Genomic DNA, 20,734 nt, shown 5'->3' with positions numbered 1-20,734 from the left:
AACACGAGGTTCCCACTCTATACCAGGCATCCTGAGTACCTTCTGTGTACAAGTCCACTACAGAATGAAATGGTTAGTACACTTCAATTTTTTTCTCAGTATTCCATAGACACCTTTCTACTGAAAAAATGAGTAAGATCCTTTTACTCAGAATTCTGTTCAGATTTCCAGTGTCAAGTGTCTGTAATGCCAAACTGACTCATAACTATATTTGAAAGCAGGCAATAAAAATCCTCTTCAGTGTATGTCTGCAAGCAACCCTGACTGACCTGAACCCTCATTATGAAGAACCCCTTTTTTCTAAGTAGCAGTGAATGAGTATTACCAAGTGGGCTTCATGTCATCTCCATAGAAAGGGCCAGTAGAGCCACAGAGTCTGATGCTGCTTCACTCTAAGATTGTTGATAAGAACTCTGTGCTGCTGGATAACAAATGCACTCCTATGACTTGGACCACAGTATATGCATTCATGCACATATGGGAATTCTTCAGTATCTACAGATCTTACTCTTTGAAAACTAACATACTGTATTACCTCATCAAGGGAGTTATGATTAAATGATGAAAAAAATCCTAAATAACTGGTCAATGCCTAAAGTCACCAGCAGAAGGTGTTTGGTATAAAGGAACAGACCCTTTGCAAGGGCAGCTGTGGCTTTCTGCATCTTCCAGGGTCTTCACTGGGGATCACTTAGGTGTATTGATTTTACTGGAAAATATTTCTTTTCTTGGATTTACCATACAAAATTGAATTCACAGGGTAATGATAAAATGGCTGAAGTGTCACCGAGATGTTCTCAAAGGAAAGGTTCATTATGTCAGGAGATTATCTATAGCACTGAGAAAAAATAAAGGAGATTAAAAAGAGATCAATCTGTAAAAGCAGAACTCACTACTTGGAAAATATGTGTTATATATGTTTGTCTGTGTTACTCTTCAGAGTTTTAGTAGTCACTTGGGCTTTCACATGAAGTAATTCTTGGATCTCTCTCATCTCCTCATCTACATGTATGAGAAATAGTAAAGTTTCTGCAGTTTCAAAACCTCTGAAGTTATTCAGCCATGTTCAATGTTTTAATTAAAATGTGTATGACATCTTTTCTAGCACTGATTTATTTCCTACTAGCAGAAATTAATTTAAAATAATCTCTACAAAGGAAGATTGCTTAATGTATTTTTTAGCAGATTTTGCTATATCACACACTCAGAGTACATCCCCCTTCTTCCAAATTTGCTTTGAGTTTTTATTTTTCACTCTTTCACTTGCTTTTTCAAAAAAGCCAAAAACTAGCTGTCCCAGATGATTTACATTCAATCACGAATCCAGACATTCATCAAACCACCATCTGAACACAAAATGTGCAGGTATGAGAAACAGGCTGTAGGCAGAGTGGAGGACAGGTACAAGAGAAGTACAAAGATAAATAAAACCTGAAGACAAACACAGATGTGAAGGAAAATCCAGTTGTGTAGCTGCAGTATAAACCTATTTTCTTCAACAAATACTTTCATACAACTTTCTTTGTAGCAGGATCTGAGGAATAGAATTTACAAAGAACAGAAAAACAGACTAAAGATGTCAGTACAAATGTTTAATGGAAATAATTTAGCCAGGAGAGATTCCTTTGGTCTACATAGTAAAAGGCTTGTTCAAATTCATCAGTGAATTTAAGGAGAATGTCCTCCATAATGTAATCAATGGCCAGAGCTGGGGGTTCATGCTGGTCATAGAGACACACATTCAGTGCACTTAAACCAGCAAGTGTCCATTCTTTACACTTGCTACAATACCAATTCAATGTAAGCATTCATGATTGCTTCAAATGCATCAGGTCATGCACTGTATTCATTCATTATGTATTGAAAATCAGCCAAATATTCTTCAGTTGAAACAGATATAAATGTGAAGCAATTCTATTGAAGCTTTTAAGGATACTGTGGTCTTGAGATTGTAAAGAAAGCTAAAAGTTAGGTCGGCATCTATAAAAATTATTACTATTCCCTTGAAGATTTTTCTTGACTAGAAAGAGTGATTGCTAGTCAAACCTAATCTTAACACAATCTTCTTCCTCAAGTAAGCAAGTAAATCTGTCCACTCAAATGCAACTTAGCCTACCCTCCCAAAACATGTTCAGCTGTAATCAAACAAGAGATGTTGCAAGGAATTTCCACTTGGAAAAGGATTCAATTTAGACAGCATGTCTTAGATACTGTCCTAAAGATAACATGACTGGTTATCTTCAGTAAAGCTACAAACCCTAGTATTTCATCAGATATTATATAGCCAAAAAGAAATTTTGTGAAACTTATGAGATGTCAGTGCAAGTTTGAGCAAAATTTGCAGGCAAGCAGAGAACTTTAAGAGCTATCAGCTATCTGCTGCCTAGCTTTTTATTTTTTCAAGAGTACTTCTTATTACTTTACAGCAACAGGCTAAAGACAATTCAGAACTGTAGTGTCTTTGGGCTTCACTCAATACTGATTTAGTGTGTGCTGGTTATGTTTCACTTCCTTACTACTAAGATATTAAAAGATTGGAATTCTTGTTTGCTTGATTTCTATTATTCTTTTTCTTCGCTAATTGAATTATTAGTATGTATTTTGCAGTCTAGGAGAGTTTGAAGGTGTAAAAGATAAGCTAATATGTAAAAAGGTCTTCCTTTACTAGGAGTAGCTAGAGGGGCATACCTTGACTTACATTTAACTGGGACTTTAAAAACCAGGAAAAAAAAAGACTATTTCATATCAGGTATTCTGCAGGGTTCAGAAACCACACTAAACTTAATCACACTAAACTGGCTACTTAATGGTTAGTCTGGGTTCACCTAAAAATTATTTTTAAAAAGATGTCTAATTCAGGAAGGTAGACATACCTTTCTATGGGTGGCAATAGCTGAAAACTCTCTGGGCACTGGGAAAGAATAATACACAGTTGCTCCTGTTGGGTGGTTCATTTAGATCATTTTTCATATGCTATGAGCCACAGTCATCTTCTGGATGTATTTTGTATGGATTTTTCCTGTGTTGAAGTAAAATGAGAGAAAAACCCTTTGATTTCTCACCACAGCACCCGCTGAGTAGTACAATTTAGGAAAAACCTTTATCACACATCCTCTTTGACACACATGGCTTCTTCACTGCAGCTCAGAGATTAAACATTAAGTGCAATATTTTGGGTGCTAGTAGCAGTATACCTATATATACATATAATCACACACCATATGCTTCATGCTTGTTATTTATATATTTGCACTTGTGCACTTACAGGTTAAACAACTGTGTTTTGGTAGAAATGCAAGGTAATAATGGTTTGAAACGGTCCACTGCATTATCCAACTGCCATCACCACTGTGATTGCCTGTTTTTCATTCATGCCCATGAGAAACACCTTCCTGAGGAGGTCCTAACCATGCCTCAACTTAAAAATTCTGATTCTTTTCTTCCAATAATTTGCCTTAGATGCAAATTCTTGTCAAAACACAGATATTTCAGTGTACCTGAGGGGTCTGCTCAGCTGCAGATGAGCCACAGTTCTCAAGAGTCCTTCTGTTAAAGGAAAGAACTGAGCTGGACAGTGTTTATAGAGCAAAGACTTCTAGCTTTTTGTTGCCTCCTTACCCCTTGCTTTCTTTAAGGCTTCAGTTCCCCATCGAAAAAAATTGTATTTTCAGAGAAAATTAATTATTAGAGGATTGGCAGCTGCAGAGCTTCAGAACACTCTGCAGAAGCCAGCTGTGCAAGTAGCCACACTGCAGGTGTCACCTTTCACATCTCCTACTGTGTATCTGGTCTTCCAAACTGGATGACTTGTGTCTAAGTAGGAGGAGATGGAGGAAGGTGTTGTGCACACCTGGTCTCTAGAAACCAGGAAAACATGACACTTTGCAAGCACTAACATAAGTTACTTCTATTTATTGAATTGAATATACTGTACATTATAGATAAATATGTCTGTGTTGATTTTTCCTTAGAGATTTGAAGAACTATTCTCAAAAACTGTTGGCTTAAAACCAAAAAATACTGCAGCTGAAGTTACTCTGCAACACTAACTCCTTTTTCAGGGATGCCTCAGTCATGTGCTCCTCCAGGTCAATCCTGAAGAGATAATTAATATAGTCAAACATTTTAGACAAACAAATTTGGTTTTTTCCTTTTAAGAACAGGGCTTTGTTTTCAAAGGAATAACAAATTAATTGCCTTAGAAATTTCACAAGAGCAAACAGGTTTTTTAAAATATGCTTCTCAAGTGCTGTACTTTAGGAAGTCTTATTTTCCTAAGGGAAAACCTTTTTGCATAGCAACAAAGTGAAACAGAATATGAAATGCCTAATCTACTAGTATTAGCCAGGGAAAATGCAGTGGAAAAAAACAGTTCAAACAATGCTAAGCATATTATATCTGAAAACATTTTTACAAAGTATGCAGTGCAGATGTGATGGTACAGTAGTGAAGAATGATTAGCCATAGTTATTAATTTTTTTTCCTACCTTAGGAGCAACAGTTTATCATATCAATGATTTTTTTTTTTTAGGTAAACCCTGTATGATGTTTATTACTTGAATTTAAAAAAAAAAAATTTAAATCTTATATAAATAAGGATCATCTCAAAATCAATAAAGTGAACAAGAAAGGATGAAAGCATAATTTCTTTCAAAGACAATACCAGACAAAAGCAATCATTTGTTCATACAAAACAGAATACAGAAGTTATCACTATATTTGCGCATTTGCTCCACAACCATCCTAAGCATGTCTATTCTGCTTTGCTCCCCTTTTTGTAACTGTTTATATACATATATATTTATGCAACTCACTCCCAGAATTACACAAACTCTAAGTCACAACTTACCTTGGCTTCTCCATGAAACCTATTATCCAATGAAAAAATAATTTACCACATCAATGTTTTTCTGTTAACATTAAAATGTGTCTACATCAATTGATCTCTCTTATGATGGTAATATTTCTCATATCAATCTGCATGCACTGAGAAAAATGTAAATCCAATATGATCATGTTTCATTAAAGAGTTTGGAGCTTCTTGGTGGTCTCTGAAGTCTGCTTTTCAATTGAACACTGCTAAAACTGCATTGAGTTTAAACGTGAATGTCTTTCCTGTCTATAATTTCTAGATATATTAAAGGATTTCTATATTCAAAGCGCAACATGCTTCTTCAGAAAAAATGCAAAAATATGAGTCAAATGAGAAAGAAACATCATATTAAGTGATGTGACTAGCCTGAAGTTAAGATTACAATTTTAAAGAGACTTTCAACATCTGCCATGTCTAAAGACTGAGACATAACCTTACACTGACAATACTTAAAGGAATACTTAAAGGAATCCCATATCCCTTTAAAATGGCAAAATTATGTCTGTTGACTGTTAGATGTCTCTGACGAGAGATGATATTTACTGAAATATCTGAACATTTTTGTTCTCAGTTATGCTTTTTAAAATACTAATCCAGCACATGAACTAGAAGCTTTGTCATTAGCTTCAGACAATACAAAACTAAGTCATTAAATATTATTGTATTTTATTTCCAGTTTCCCCTTCCCCTTTTAATCCTGTGATACTCAAGTTATTCCTAAATACTGGATAATTAATGTAAACAGCCACCTTTAAAAGGTGTTTTAAAAGATTTATTACAGTGTCTGTTCTAAGCACATACCTTTCACTATCTCTCAATATCTTAATATTCTGGTCTATATCATCATGAAATTCATAAGAGATTAGTCTAGCAATGTTTTGTTGAAACTGGCCTAAGTCCATACACAAGAAGAGATTTACTGCTAGAGAAGGTTTACATTTTGTGCTTACACCCAACACATAACAGCATCAGCCATCTGACGCACACCAAAATACTGGTGATACATTGCCAAACTCTCAACCACCATTTTACTTCCTCTCATACACTTAAGCACATAAGTGTAAGTGTAAGACTTTCATGTTGTCATACAGTTTTATCCCCCATCACTCAAGCTCACTGCCCTCAAGTTTGAGCTGACCAATACGTACGTCCCCCATCTGCAAGTCGCCGACTTGTACTTAGCTCACAAGTCTGTTGCTGCTGTCTCAGATCTAGAGAAGGATTCGCATGCATGAGAGCTTGATAGAAACATGTTACTGTTATGCACGGTCCTTGTCTTGCATACCATTAGCCTGCAATACTTATGCTGGTTTAGAACTTCCTTCTACTTTAAATATGATTTTCACAGATCTGTTAGTAGTCTAGTCATTTTTTTTTTGCCTGCTGTACAGAAGCATTGTCCTACCTGTTGCATTTGTCATTCAGCAGTGTTCACTTTAAGAACTGTAATAGACTTTTGGTTCCAGGAGAAAGACAGCCACTAGAAATTTTCAGCAGGACTTTCCTGGCAGGTGCACTATTATAATAAAGGTGTACATACATCATCCAATCAGCTTTAAGTGATTTTGTTTAGAGCTACTTAGCCAAGAACTGGGGTTAAATTTTAGAGGAAGCAACATTCAAACTGTCTGGTCTGACCTAGTTAAAACACTTAAGTAAGAGTCAATACAAAGGGGATACTTTCTCGTATCTGATATAAAAATCTAAAATTAGAACATTATGTCTACTGAGGAAGAAAACCAACTGTACTACAGAAAACTCCTCCCAATCACATGTGTCTATCCACATGTTTGTTGTCAGTCAGGACTAATCACTGGAGCAGATGTTTTTTAGCATGTTGCTATATGTTTATCCTAGTACTGGCATGAGGTAACTAATAATAAGAATGACTGACAATATTGCTTTCATCTGAAACATAACAATATTTAGATTAAGAATTTATAATATTACTAGGTCAAAAAATTCTAGGACTTCTATATAAAAGTGATTTTTTTTTTTTTTAACTGGAGGTTTCAGCTATGTGTCACATTTTTGTTAGTCTTCAACCACAAAAATCTTGTTAACTAGCATATCTGACTGTCAAGAAATTAATCTAATGCTGTGTTCTTCCAGGATTCAGTTATTTTGTTGCTTTTAACCAGAGCTAGATTTTTTTTTTTTTAAACTTCAAAGACGATATTTGATAGGAACTAAGTACTTTTGGTTATTACATTCAGTAGTTTTTAACCTTGGAGATACTTTCACCATTGAACATTATGATCTAAACTATGCAGGAAAGGGGGAAGACTGTGGTGACAGCTATATTTATGAGACTGACCTCATGTAGGCTTCATTATTAGACTTTTCCCAGAACCAAGAGGAAAAGTAATAGGAGAGCTGTTCACACAGTAAAAATGCTTTATCAGCATCCATCAGCTAAGATGTAAAAAGATAAAGATTTTCTTTTGTAAAGATTGGCCACCTTCCAAGCAAACGATTCCACCTCCAGTCTGCTGTTACCCAAAACATATAAATCATTGATCCTAGTTGATGAAAAGCATAGCATATATCAGATTTGAACACTATATGGAAAAAATATGCCAACCTTTTCTAAAAATCAAACTTGATTCTAGCCCAAATCTGAGAGGATTTTTTATGGACACTCTGGTGAGCTCTTCCTTAGCAGCTGCTCCAGAAACTAAAATAATTCATGCAGTAATTTTGGGCTGAATTCTCTGGAGCATGGCTCTCCTTTAGGGTAGCTTTCGTATGACATGGGAGAGATGGGAACTACCCTTAAGTCTTGTCTTGAGAGATCTGTATCTTGGAAGTGTCATCAAGACACTACACCACTGAAATTGTAGGGTTTTTCTGAAGCACTCATCCTGCATTTAGGCACTTAATGCCTTCTGGAATCCAAAGCCTCCTGGTAAACACCCAGGCTTCATATAATGTAGGGACCAACTAAGAGTACAAGACCAGCAGAAAGCTATTGCAATAGCAAATGTTAAAAGGAAACTAAGGAGGTATTTTAAACTACTTGTTTCCACTGGGACTTGAAACATGACTTTGCACTTCATCCATACCCAGCTGGAATATGATTACCCCTTCAGCAGACAAGAGTGCACAATTTACAGATCTTCACTACGTTTCTGAGTTGCTGCCTGGTTGAGTCAGAACTGGAGAGATTTAACCAGTTCTCTAACATGATTCACGTTATCTCCTACTTTTTCTGCTACACCCACAGTAACTTTGAAGCAGTCAAGAATTTGTCTGGTTTTGGTTAAGATGGTATTTGTTATCCCCTAAGGTAGTGCGCTTTCTTGAAATTCAGGGTAATTTAAAGACATGATCGATGTAACTTTAACATTTTTGAAGAATTACCCTTCTGCATAGAAGTCTGATGGATGAATTTGAAGAACTCTGTCCCTTGGGCACATAAAGTAGGCTATATCCAACATTTCTCTATGAAATATCCTTCAACATTTCTCTGTACAAAGCAGTGCACAACATACAAAACTCATTACTATATTCATGATTCATTTCAAGCAGAATGCCTCTTGCGCAGTGTAGGGAGCTAAACTGTGCATATCCATCCTTTTAAATATCGAAAATCCTGCACACAATGACTCTCTCAATCCTATTATCATTACTAATATGAATTGTAATTGTATCCACTGACCAGTGGATAGCTATAGATGTCTATTTTGTCATAAAATTGAAATTTTATAACTTACCTTACAATAATATGAATAGGTAGTTCTAGAGAATAACACATAAGCAAAATATGATGAAAAATATGATTTATGGTCTTTCTGAAATGTTCCAATCCATCTGTACCTCCCAAATGTCTCAAAACTGACACTTTATACATCAGTGCTTGCAAAGCACACACCATGTAATAAAATGTGCCAACTAAAACCATTTCCCAATATAACCCATGGTTTCAGTCTGTCCTTTGCTGTCTCCAAAGTTATTCGCTGCTTGATCTCAAGCCCAAAGGTGACTTTCTCACAGAAAGCTTGGAAGAGAGTTCTGCATCTTATTTGCACTATAACTGTGTAGGGAAAAGTATCCACCCACCACTATCTAAAGCTTTATGGTTTTGTTCAAATTAATCTTTTAAAAGGTTTTAAATGCAAGATTCTATAACTTAAAGCCTCATAGAGTAAAAATAAGTCAAGTCTTGAGAACGGTTTCATGTCCTGATCTGCAAATATATGAGGTTGGTGACAATGACTGGAGAACATTTTCTACTCCCCTGCTCTCCAGAGCACAGGCACAGAGGGATTCCTTGAATCATCTGAGACACAGCCATAAGGATCTTCTAACTACTGTGGATGATATAAGCCAGCAGCTATGTGGAACGTGTCTTTCTGTCTTCCTGGACTTCCTCCTAATGTTTCATACTTCAGGAAGCATGGGCAGGCTATGCTCACTAGGCATGTGTGGGCTAGGGCACCAGGGACATAAGGCTTTCATGAGTCTGATTCCTCTAACTGAAAACTGGAGTCTCCTCTGACATTGCTGATAAGATGTTCAGAAAATGAGTAATGCTATGGATCCTTACAACAGGGCTTAGATTAACAGTTGACCGAATACTTGATGGCATCCTTTTCTTTGTCCTTTGGAAGAATTCTGCATGCATTCTGTACTGGGTTGCAAGTTTAGAATCATAGAGTTATTTTGTTTAGAGAAGACCACCACTAAACTATGTCCCTAAACACCACACCTACACATCTTTTAAATACCTCCAAGGATGGTGACTCACCTACTTCCCCAGGCAGACTGTTCCAATGCTTGATAACCCTTTCAGCAAAGAAATTTTTCCTAATATCCATTCTAAATCTCTCCTGGTGCAACCTGAGGCTGTTTCCTCTTGTCCTATCACTTGTTATTTGGGAGAAGAGACTGACACTTACCTTTCTACAACCTCCTTTCAGGTAGTTGTAGAGAGCAATAGGTCTCCTCTCAGCCTCCTTTTCTCCAGACTAAACCACCCCCGTTCCTTCAGCCACTCCTCATAAGACATGTGCTCCAGACCCTGCACCAACTTCGTGGTGCTTTGGACACACTCCAGCACCTCAATGTCTTTCTTGTAGTAAGGGAACCAAAACTAAACACAGTGTTCAAGGTGCAGCCTCACTAGAGCCAAGTACAGGGGGGCAATCACTTCCCTAGACCTGCTGGCCATGCTATTTCTGATAAAAGCCAGGATGCTATTGGCCTTCATGGCTACCTGGGCACACTGCTGGCTCATATTCAGCCGGCTGTCAACCAACATCCCCAGATCCTTTTCCACTGGGCAGCTTTCCAGCCACTCTTCCCCAATTCTGTAGCATTGTATGTGGCTGTTGCAACTCAAATAAAGGACCCAACACTTAGACTTGTTGAACTTCATACAATTGGCCTCAGCCCATCAATCCAGCCTGTCCAGATCCCTCTGTAAAGTCTTTCTACTCTCAAGCAGACTGACACTCCCACCCACCTTGGCATCATCTACAAACTTCCTGAGGTGAACTCAATCCCCCTGTTCAGACCATTGGTGAAGACATTAAACTGAACTGGTCCCAATACTGAGCCCTGAGGAACACCACTTGTTTAATGGAGTCAACTTAAACCAAGATCAGTGTAATTGCCATCTGCTCTGAACTTACATCCTTTAATGTTTTACATACCATGAAACACAAAGCTTGCTGATTTGTAGGTTGTTCAGTAAATTAGTTCTGCAGAAGAAGACTCATTTGCTGAAGGAGAGTTAATGCTGCAGAAAATAATTAGTTAACTGTTTTTCCTGGCAGCTGCTCAGTACAAAGTTGCATAAAAATATTTATACCTTTTCAGAATGTATCACTCTTTCTAGGATAATGAGAACGTTTCCTAATATTTGATAGATGAGAAGAAAATAAGTGTTATTTGGTTTACTCTACAAGGCATTCCCCGAAAACTTTCAGTTTGTTACATTACTGATCAAAGCAGTATTGATACAGCTGCAAAATAGGTGGAGAGAGAGACCAGCTGCAGCTGGTAAAGTTGCCATTACACTTACTTTAAGCAGTTATGTTGTAGAACTATCCTGGCAGCTTGAAAGGAGTAGGAGACTCTTTTATCAGGTTATCAGAACCTGTGAAATTCTTTATCTTCTTTGGAAGTGAAGAATTCCACAAGTATTTTTATAGTTGCTACTTTAGTGTTATATACAGTCACTAGATAAGCTTCCCACATAAAACAAAAATAACCAGCTTAGAAATTAGTGCCTTGAAATTAAAGAATTTGATATATTTTTTTTTTTAATCAAGAAAAGCATACAGAAGAAAATCAAACTGAGAAGACTGTGCTAGGACTGCTTCAAATCACAATATACTCCCTACCTGCTGTAAAACAGCTGCTGAGAACATGCAGGATGGCCTCTGTGCCGGGGAGTAGGGCTGCTCCATGTGGCTGGGAGCTGAGAGCAACCTCAGCACAGGCCAGGCTTTCACTCGCCAGGGTGTGCAGCACCTGAGTTGGGCGCTGAAAGGCAGGTCCAGTCACAGTGAAGGGATGGCCTAGGTCCAGCCAGGAACAGTAGAGAAAACAAAGGTGTGTGGGGCATCTAAGTTCCCACCAAAAAAGGAGGCAGAGCTAGAGACAAGCACACCTAGACCATGGCTCAGAAAGAGAAGGAGTAGCAGTCCTGATCTCAAAGGGTGCCCTGGGCCTATGGACGGAGTGTGTGTGTGGGGGGGTCCCACGTGCGGCTGCTCAGGGCAATCAGGGCCTCTGGGTGCCCTCTGGGCCTTGGCAGTGTTGGTGGGCGGCTCGGTTCTGCTTCCTGCAGGCTTGTCCTGAGCTTTCTTACAGGAAATAAAGTGAGGATTTGTCCAAATTATTTTTCAGAATGTGTAGTGCCAGAAGCTTTTACCTTGTAGGTAGGTCTTTTTCTAGTTACCTACTGGAATATGTCACAATCTTTAGCTGTCAGCCACCGTCTACCACAACTGGTAGTATCCAAGGGGCAGTTACTGTTGACAGGTAAGCCCCAAGAGGGGTAAAAACTTCATATTTTCTTGATTGTTCCATCTCTGCACATGGCTGCACCTGGTCCCCGCTCCTGGTCTACAGGTGTACAAGCTGTATTTAGTAGACTTACCCTTGCAACGTTCATTTAAGAGAAAGAAATGCTACTGATACCTGGGAAAAGTTCAGACTTGTTTGTTACGCACATAAGGTCCACAGTATGTCTGTGACAGGGAAGGGACATGAACGTGTCACTTCCTAAGCAGTAGATCAAGATCCTCAGAGATAAGCCATCTCCTTATTACACTGGGATTTTTTATTATTTATTGCCGTGAGATAAAGCCAGTGTAAGTCTGAGTAATTGTACTTCACTTGTTTGATTGAAGCTACAGCATTTTAGCTTTGACTGGAAATTATCTGAGACAATTAGGACAGGGTTTTTTACCTTTCTGGCTTGGGAGATTCATAGGTGAGCTTCAAAAATGTAGAGCAATGAATTTATGTGACTGGAGTTCAGATGTGAATGCTTTCCATACCCTTTACTGAAAGGTTATCTTGATTGCTGCCCTAAATTCCAAGGTTAGCCTTTTAAGGAAGAAGGATTGCAAAAACATATGAAACTATACCAAGAGAGAACTAAATTATCTTTCTCACCATTTTTGGAGAAGATGGTTAACACTTCACTGCCTGAATTTTTTTATCTATGCTGCAAGAAAAATGCAGCTTGCATGTAGTGTCTGCACCTTTCCCACAGTCACCAAAGCCCAATGGACAGAAAAGAAAGAGACAGTTCTGGTATTTCTTTTACTAAGGAAAATAGGAGGAAACTGGAAATTTCTAGCACTACCTTTGTCTAGCAAATTTTTGGTAACAGACACAAGTTAATACACCCATACAGCAAACTGCACGAGGGAGATCAACACTCACTCAGGCGCTTGGATAGTAGGTGGAGTCTTGTATTTGATGGTAATGCTAGTGGTGCCTGCACACCATAATACTACCACACTGTTCTTTATACAGTCCTGTTTCAAAGAAAAAAGACTACGGATCTTTCAGTGCAATTGCAGTTTATCAAGGTTAGGTTTGGAGATACAGCAGTGTATATGCAACCATAGTACATGGGAGCTGAAATACTGCTCTGTCGAAGGGCATTAACTTTGCAAAAGCTTTGCAATCTACTCAGCTAGCATAGTGTTTGTTTCACTGATCTAAGTTATTGTGAGCCAACATGGAGATGCTTTTTGTGGTTATGACAGTCATTCTCTGGGTTTGGGGTGGAAAGAGGAATAGTGAGAATTGTGTTTCACCTTCTATGATCATATGTCTGTCCTTCTCTAATAATTTTTAAATATATTAGCCAATTTCAGTCAGATCTGACAAAGGGGTGGAGGTCTCATCAGGATTCTGTTCCTGATCTACTAAGAGACAGGCAAGAAAAAGAAGTCCTTTTCATTCAGATATCAGCCAGCTGATTAAAAGCCTCATGCCTACCCACTGTGAATAATTCTAACCCAATCTCAGCACAGCTCAGGGAAAGATAAATAAGGAACAGGAGAGGAAGCAGAGGATCCTGGGAAGAAGTTTGGAAAAGGTGACAAAAGGCATCACAAAGTGACCTCAGATTTATTTATTTTTTAATGGGAGGAAAGTCACAAGTCACTCTGCTGGAAACACAGCTCCGTTAGTTCCCCCACTGACAAAAGAGCTTGTTTTCCATGAAACGACTTACAAAATATTCTCATCACAATTAAGAATTAAATTTCAATTAACTATTGGAAAAATGTCCTTTCATACAATATAGTCACATGAAGATAATTTTATTGAGACTGATTATCTTGTGGTGGAAATGCAAGGGAATTTAATACTGATATTCATTCATGCAGCTGCAATAATGTATGCATTTTTTATATGTTCATGATAACCCTTCTTTCTATTAGTATCTTCCCTTGTAAAGATGGATGGCAAGAGTCAGAATGACTAATCCTGCCTCTCTTACTCATTGCAAATGGGAATTGCAGTCAGTTATCTGCTGTAACCTTGTTGTGACAAGGATTGTCACTCAGAGATACACAGATTTTTCTGGATACAGTGCTTCAAACAGAGTCTGCTGAAATAAATGAGAAGAGTCTCAAAGGCTTTGATTCAAGCTGGCTTTATCAGTGCTCTAGCCTTAAGGCTGAAGATATTTTCTACTATTTCCTTGCTTTTGACATTATTAAGAATGTGGAAACAGAATAAGCAGACAATTTAATAGGGGTATGCTTTTAATACTAGTAAAGCAGAGGTTTCTCAAAATGGTGGGAGAAGATAAACTTAGAGTGTAAAGACTAAAAGACTTGATGATTTCCCATATATTATTGACTAATTTTTATACTTAACTGGTAGGATATGAAAATCTGCAATTTTCTCAGGGAAGTTACAAATTTAAAAAAATAATAAAAAACTGTTGCTTTATTTGAATTGCTTGTATTTAGAATTGATTGCACCATGATGCCTGGCTGGCACACTATGTATTTGCATAACTTCTGTACAGAAAATAAAAATTAAGTATACTCATATCTCCAGAACTGGTCATTTGTCTTTTTTTGTTCATTGTCTTGTACATTTTTCAGAAAGTCTATCCTTTGACTGACGTAAACCATCTGTATTCTTTCTACAGTAGGCACTGCCAATATTCTTTACTACATGTCATCATCAAATGTTTTCTGCTCTGGATAAACACACTGGTAGGCAGCAGCTTAAAAATTACAGTGAAGGAATAAAAATAAACTCTTTTAGGTAAGCAGCATTCACCTGGCAGGTTCAGTATCAGAATATACTTTAAATAATTTTCATTTTTTAGGTTAATAAGGACTTTTGGGTGATCTTTATATTTGCAGCCTATTCACAACTTGACGATTCACTCTTACTCTTGTGCCTTAAAGAACCTCCATCACTTCTTATGTCATTCTGTTCCACTCCATTGTTTTCTCTCTGATTGTGTAGACATGGATTGTATAGAAACCTAGTGACGAGTAAGAAGACATATCATTTTCAGGCATAATTCTTTATTTCCTTTCACTTTTGTAGACATAAATAGCAAAGTGAATGAAAGGAAGTTAAAAACCCACCTGGGCTAGTAGTATCTCATTTTGCTAAGATTCTTCAAGTCCTACAGATAGGCTACTGCAGGTCCAGTGCTGAGGAATGCTGCTGAGTTGCTTCCAACTTTATTTAAAGTTTCATATCATGTTATTTGAAGATTTCTGATTCTATTTTTCATGTAGTTTTTTCTTTTGGGGGGGGGGGGGGAGTGGGAGGAGGAATCTGGATTTTTATATTTTTTTCTGTATAAGGTCCAGTTACACAGAGGATGAGACCTCTAAATTACAGTAAGTTGTAGCTCTCATGTGGTTAATGAAACTCAGCAGCAAAGCAACCAAAATATTATCTAGCAATGCTCAAACAGCCAGAATAGCGTGACATCATCTTTATTTGTAGATGTTTGCAAGGAAACACCTGTATCCCGTTTACCTATGCCTTTGGTAGGCATAGAAAAGGCATTTTGTGGCTTCACTTCTCATGCCTGATATGCAAGCCTCAGACAGGATTCAAAGCTTTGAAGGTTTAATTTACATTCGATCTGGGACTCTTAAAATCTTCTCATTCACATTCCATGATATTTGAAGCTCCTTCACAGTTCCATGGGATGGGTTTATTCCTTGAAGAACAGCAGGAATAACACTTCCAGTAAAATAAAAACTCAGAACACTTCCATAGAGGTCATCAGGCATCATTATCCCTCTTTTACATATTGTTAAATTGTGGCATAGATATTAATGACTTGCCTAAGACCATAAAAAATTCAGAGGCTGACTTGAAATAGTCTGACTCTTCTCATTTCCAGGTGTCTGCCCCTGGCAGTAAGTTATCTACATGAATTCAGGTTTGGGGTTTTTTTTACTGCTAACCTGAACAGTTGCATAAGTATGAGACAAAATTCTGTGTATTATATAAATAGACTAATTACAGTAAAGTTTATTGTTGTGCATGGAGTTATTAATTTAGAATGATCCATGCATTACACATGGATTGTATAATAGATTAATTTCAATAGATGAGTGATATTTAATGGAGCTGGTTTACATTAAATGTATCTTTGGGAAGTCTGATGAACAATTGCAGCAGATTCCATGGGAATTTTGAGACAGAGAAAGAGAACAGGAGGTACAGATGCTGCATGAAGCTTCAAAACAATATTAAAATCAGATTCTCATTGTGCAACAATGGTGAGGCTCATCACCAAAAAAAGAAAAAGCTCCTTCTGATTGGTTAACAGGCAATATACACAGGTACCAAATACGCACATTAGTACAGAAAAGTGCTGGATATGCCCTCAGACATTTAACACAGAGATTCTGTAAAGTGCTTTATTTCAAGGAACTTGGGAACTGAGATTTTTAAAATTAGCTAACAGCATAGCTAAAAAAAGTTATGCTTGTTTTATTTTTTCTCTTTGATAATTTAGACGTTTATACTCAAGAAAAGTAAAGTATTTTATATATCTGCAGTTATTCCCTTCTAATTTCATTTTTTTGGGGCAGAAAGCAGCTCTCTTGCAAGCTACATTCACTCTTTAGCTTCTGACTTCAGCACCCAAAAAATTGTAGCAGAACAGATCAGAAAAGGTCAAGTTCAAAGTCATGGGTCTTTATAGACCAGTGCAACAGTTTGCTTTTATTACTGTGATTCAGATACATGCTTAAACTTCAACTGATCTCAAATGAATCTCAAAGTCTGATAGCAATGACCTTCAACTTTAGTCTGGACTAATGGACTACTTGCTTTTGTTAGGCTGATGTCTTAACATATGACACTTTTTCTGTCAGAAAAATACACAGGCTGCTAGTGATGACTCAAACTATAGGTCTAGACTAGCATCACTCTAATAGGCAGATAACAGCATCAAAACTTTGACTTTCCCATTTTGAATATTTGCTTCTTACAAAGACAATCAAATAAAAATCTGGTGATAAACTATTATTTCTTACAGTCCTTATCAAAATAGATGAAGCTCAAGGAAGGCCTTTATCTTCTTTGAGATGTTTTTTAAGCAGAGGACTATATACATTAGTGAAAGTGGTTTTCGTTTTGTTTGGTTAAGAGAAATAAGAAATATTTAGACTTCAAACACATTTCCAAGTTCATAAATTTTATTTCATGTACTGGCAATACTTTAAAATAAGTTGTACTTTTATGAGTATGACTTGCTGCTGTATGGAAAGCTAAATTGTTACTGGAACCAAATAAACACTACATGAATCTTTAAATAGAATTTCAAACATACTGTGGTGAGATAAATAAATTTCATGATTACCATGAAAGATTATCCATAAAATCTTGTTAGGATACTATTTTATACCCTTACAGAAAACAACAGAGTCAAGTGTAGTTATCGGGGGGCTTTATGAGAAATCTCATGCTTCCATAACAATTTGCATTCTGAGCAATAGGTGGAAAATGTGTGAAAATAATTTAATGTGCAATGTTTACATTAGGATGGCGAGGTGGTCTCTAAGAACCACATAAATACAAATGTTTCCTGAGTTACAAATTGCACCGAGACACAGACACAGATACAGAGCTCTTGACAGAGAGTGGCTTTAAAACAACTCACTCAGCAAACTGGGAATTAAGAAACATGCATCATCATATAGTTTAATGTTTGCTTCACTATGGTGGCCTCTGAGTGATGTTTTCAATGGAGCAACATTTTTCCATGAAGAAAAAGGGGCAAATACAAAAAGCTCACTAAGATTACAAGCTAATATAAAAGAAGGCAAGTGCAAAAGTCAAAGCTAAATACTGAGCTCCACTGAGTGTAAATGAATGTAACCATGCCTGTTTTTCAGCATGGGAAGCCACCTAATCTATTTACCAACATCCAGTTCCTGGGGGAGGCTATTATTCCCATGACAAGAAAAAACTTATCTGGTAGCTTGACATCTCCCACCCTGCAGATCCACCAGACTGCTGTAAGGCAATCCAGCTGCTTTAAATCTCAGGGTTTAGAGGTGTTTCGGCACAAAGACTCTGTGATTCTTATGTACAGTCATTCTAGTGCTCGCTCCTATCACACATCACCTCACAGACCAGTTACTTAGGTCTTGTCATAGATGCAGCTCCTCCATGGCCTCTGATACTTCAGCTCTGAACACCTACAGAGATTTTACCAATAGTATAACTTTCTCAGAAAAGCACAAGACAAGTGAACAGACACATAAACAACTATGAACCAGAATTTGAAGCACAGTCAGTCTTCCTTCATAAGGTGTTTCAGAGTGAAAACACTTTAAAAACGGAGATTTTATCACTTTAGCTCATCCTTCCTGTGGCAGTTTTGGGAGGATATCTTCATTTGGGAAGACAGGTTTCTCCATCACACTCCACTCACCTTGAACAAGCACAGGGCAATCACATTCCTGGTTGTTTCCACAATTCTCAGAGCATTTTGTCAGTGATCTCCAGCTTATTCTCAAAAGTAGTTAATCAATTAAAAGAAGATACAAATTTGAATCTCACTGTTGGAGGAAGAAACTAAACCCAGGTTGGGTGGTTTGTAGGCATTTCTGTAACCCAAGATAAAGAAAAGATGAACAACAGTAATTCCATTGCCTTTGGAAGAGGCAGACATATCCTCACTGCAAATGAGGGCTAAAGGGAACTGCAGCCAGGTCAGACTGCATGGTAGAGCAGAGAAGAAGTATGGGGTGTGGACAGGGGTGCAAATCAACCCCTTGACTTCTGCAGAGCCATAAAGTCTCTCCTTGGCTCCCTAGATCTGGCACATTTCATTTGAAGAAGAGAGAAGCTTCAGTTCTGTGCTGAGAACATCTGAGCAGTCAGTTGGAGGCAGGGGTGAGAGAGGTGGTGACTAAAAACCCTGGTAAATCTGTGCCTAATTATTAAAAATAAAAAATATAGAGAAAGATAGAGAGAGGAAGGAAAGGAGAGAAAGGAAGGAGGGAAGGAAGGGAAAGAAGGGAAGGATTGTTGGTTTACCACTCTAGGTGCTTACAAAGAAGTGTGGATGTAGGTTCTCCTGTGGGATTTAAAATCAGAGATTGATTGGCTGATTGACTTCGGAATGGAATGTGCCAAGCATTTCTTGCACGTAGCTCCTGTGTGCAGGTTTTTGACATTCTTCTTTGGGGCACATAATTCCCACATAGAGTTAATAGTGGCTTATGTATTCTTAAAAGAGAGGGAGAGACAGGTGTCTAAAATATGATTCTGTATTAGTTCTCTGAAATTCCAGCAGTCTATGTCCTACTTTCAAATTAAGGAATAAGCTCTGGCATCTCTCTGTATCAGTTTGCAAATTAGCTGTAAGTAAAATTCCTTCTAAAAATTGTTACAAATGCCAAATGCTGCTATGGTACTTGTATATCAGAAAGAATTATATGAACTATTATATTCTGTAATGTAAAGTTACTAAAACACTTTATTGAGCATCTGGGTTTAATCTCTGTATACTGTTTACATTATTATCATTTTAATTTTACTACTTTCAAGATCATTAAATAAAAAAATATAAATTAGGTAAGGTAAGGTTTTTATGACTCATTGACTCAAATTGCACTCAACTCTGAAACATAAACTTTGGGAGAGATCTTAAGAGGTCTTTGCAAAACTTATTGGAAAAATAAATATAAAGATAAGCAAAGACTCTTGAGATCTGTGGGCAGCATGAGCTCAGATGTCCTCATAACAGTTTCTCTTCTCACCAGGCAGAGGTCTTTGACCTCCCACACCCGACATCATGGAGGCACATGTGATATGACCATTATGGACTCCCCTAAACAATACAGTGAGACAAAAAGTAAGAAAATTGTGATACAAAAATTACTTCTGGTTTTACCTGGGAGTTCTACATTGTAGTCAAAGCTGTAACAGGGTGATACAAAAAGGGTCCTTTGGTGCTAGCATAAAATAGGGGCAAATATGCTCAGGTTTCCAAGGCTACTGCTGACACTGCTACCCTAGAAGAGAGGCCATAGATCCCAAGTGACAGCTGAAAGGTGCCCAAATAAATCAAAATTAGTGGAGATGTGACTCTGAGAGAGCAAATAAGTTGCTTCAGGTGCCAAAGAATCAGTCAGTAGAAACAAATATTTTCCTTGTAGTTACTGCTTTTTCCCAGTGACAAAAAGACTTGATGTGACTATATGCATGGGGAAGAAAACATCTTCAGAAGCATTTTCAGAACATCCTCCCCTGCACATGCACACTCACATGTAAAACACTCCCCTTACATTTTGTTTTGATCCCTCAAGTTCCCCTTCTCGTGTTGTTACACAAGCAGCAATTGGGTTAATACAAGGAATACTGTTTGACTGGAAGAGAATCTCTCAGCCAGCTGCAGCCCAAAAAGTCATTGAAGGGTTCTCTCTCTTGCAATTGTTCCCGTTAGACCATTTTATTCTTTTTATTCCCATAGAACAACAAAAAAGAAGACTATTATCATTTCTCCTAACATAATCCCATTGCAAATACTGCTGGAAATTCATACAGTAGAAAGACTATTCCCTTGACAATAATTACATAAATATTACCAGAAAATATTGCCTCCTCATTTTGCAATGATGCTAAATAACAATGGCTTTCCTGAGGAGACCATGAAGACAAAGGAGAAGTATGATAACTAACTTTAGATATCTAAAGGACAACAGCAAGGGAAAAGAGAGTAATTAATCTGTTCTCTATCTCCATGGAGGGTAGGAGAAGAAATAATGGGCTTAAACTGTGGCAAGGGACACTTAGATTAGACATTTAGGAAAAACTGCAAAGGCAAATGTAGAATAACATGAGAACAGAGTGCCTGGGGATGTTGTAGAGTCGCTG

Source organism: Athene noctua, chromosome 4 (genome assembly GCF_965140245.1).
Source record: "Athene noctua chromosome 4, bAthNoc1.hap1.1, whole genome shotgun sequence".
Classification (NCBI taxonomy): Eukaryota; Metazoa; Chordata; class Aves; order Strigiformes; family Strigidae; genus Athene; species Athene noctua.
Note: the sequence above shows the minus strand (reverse complement) of the source record.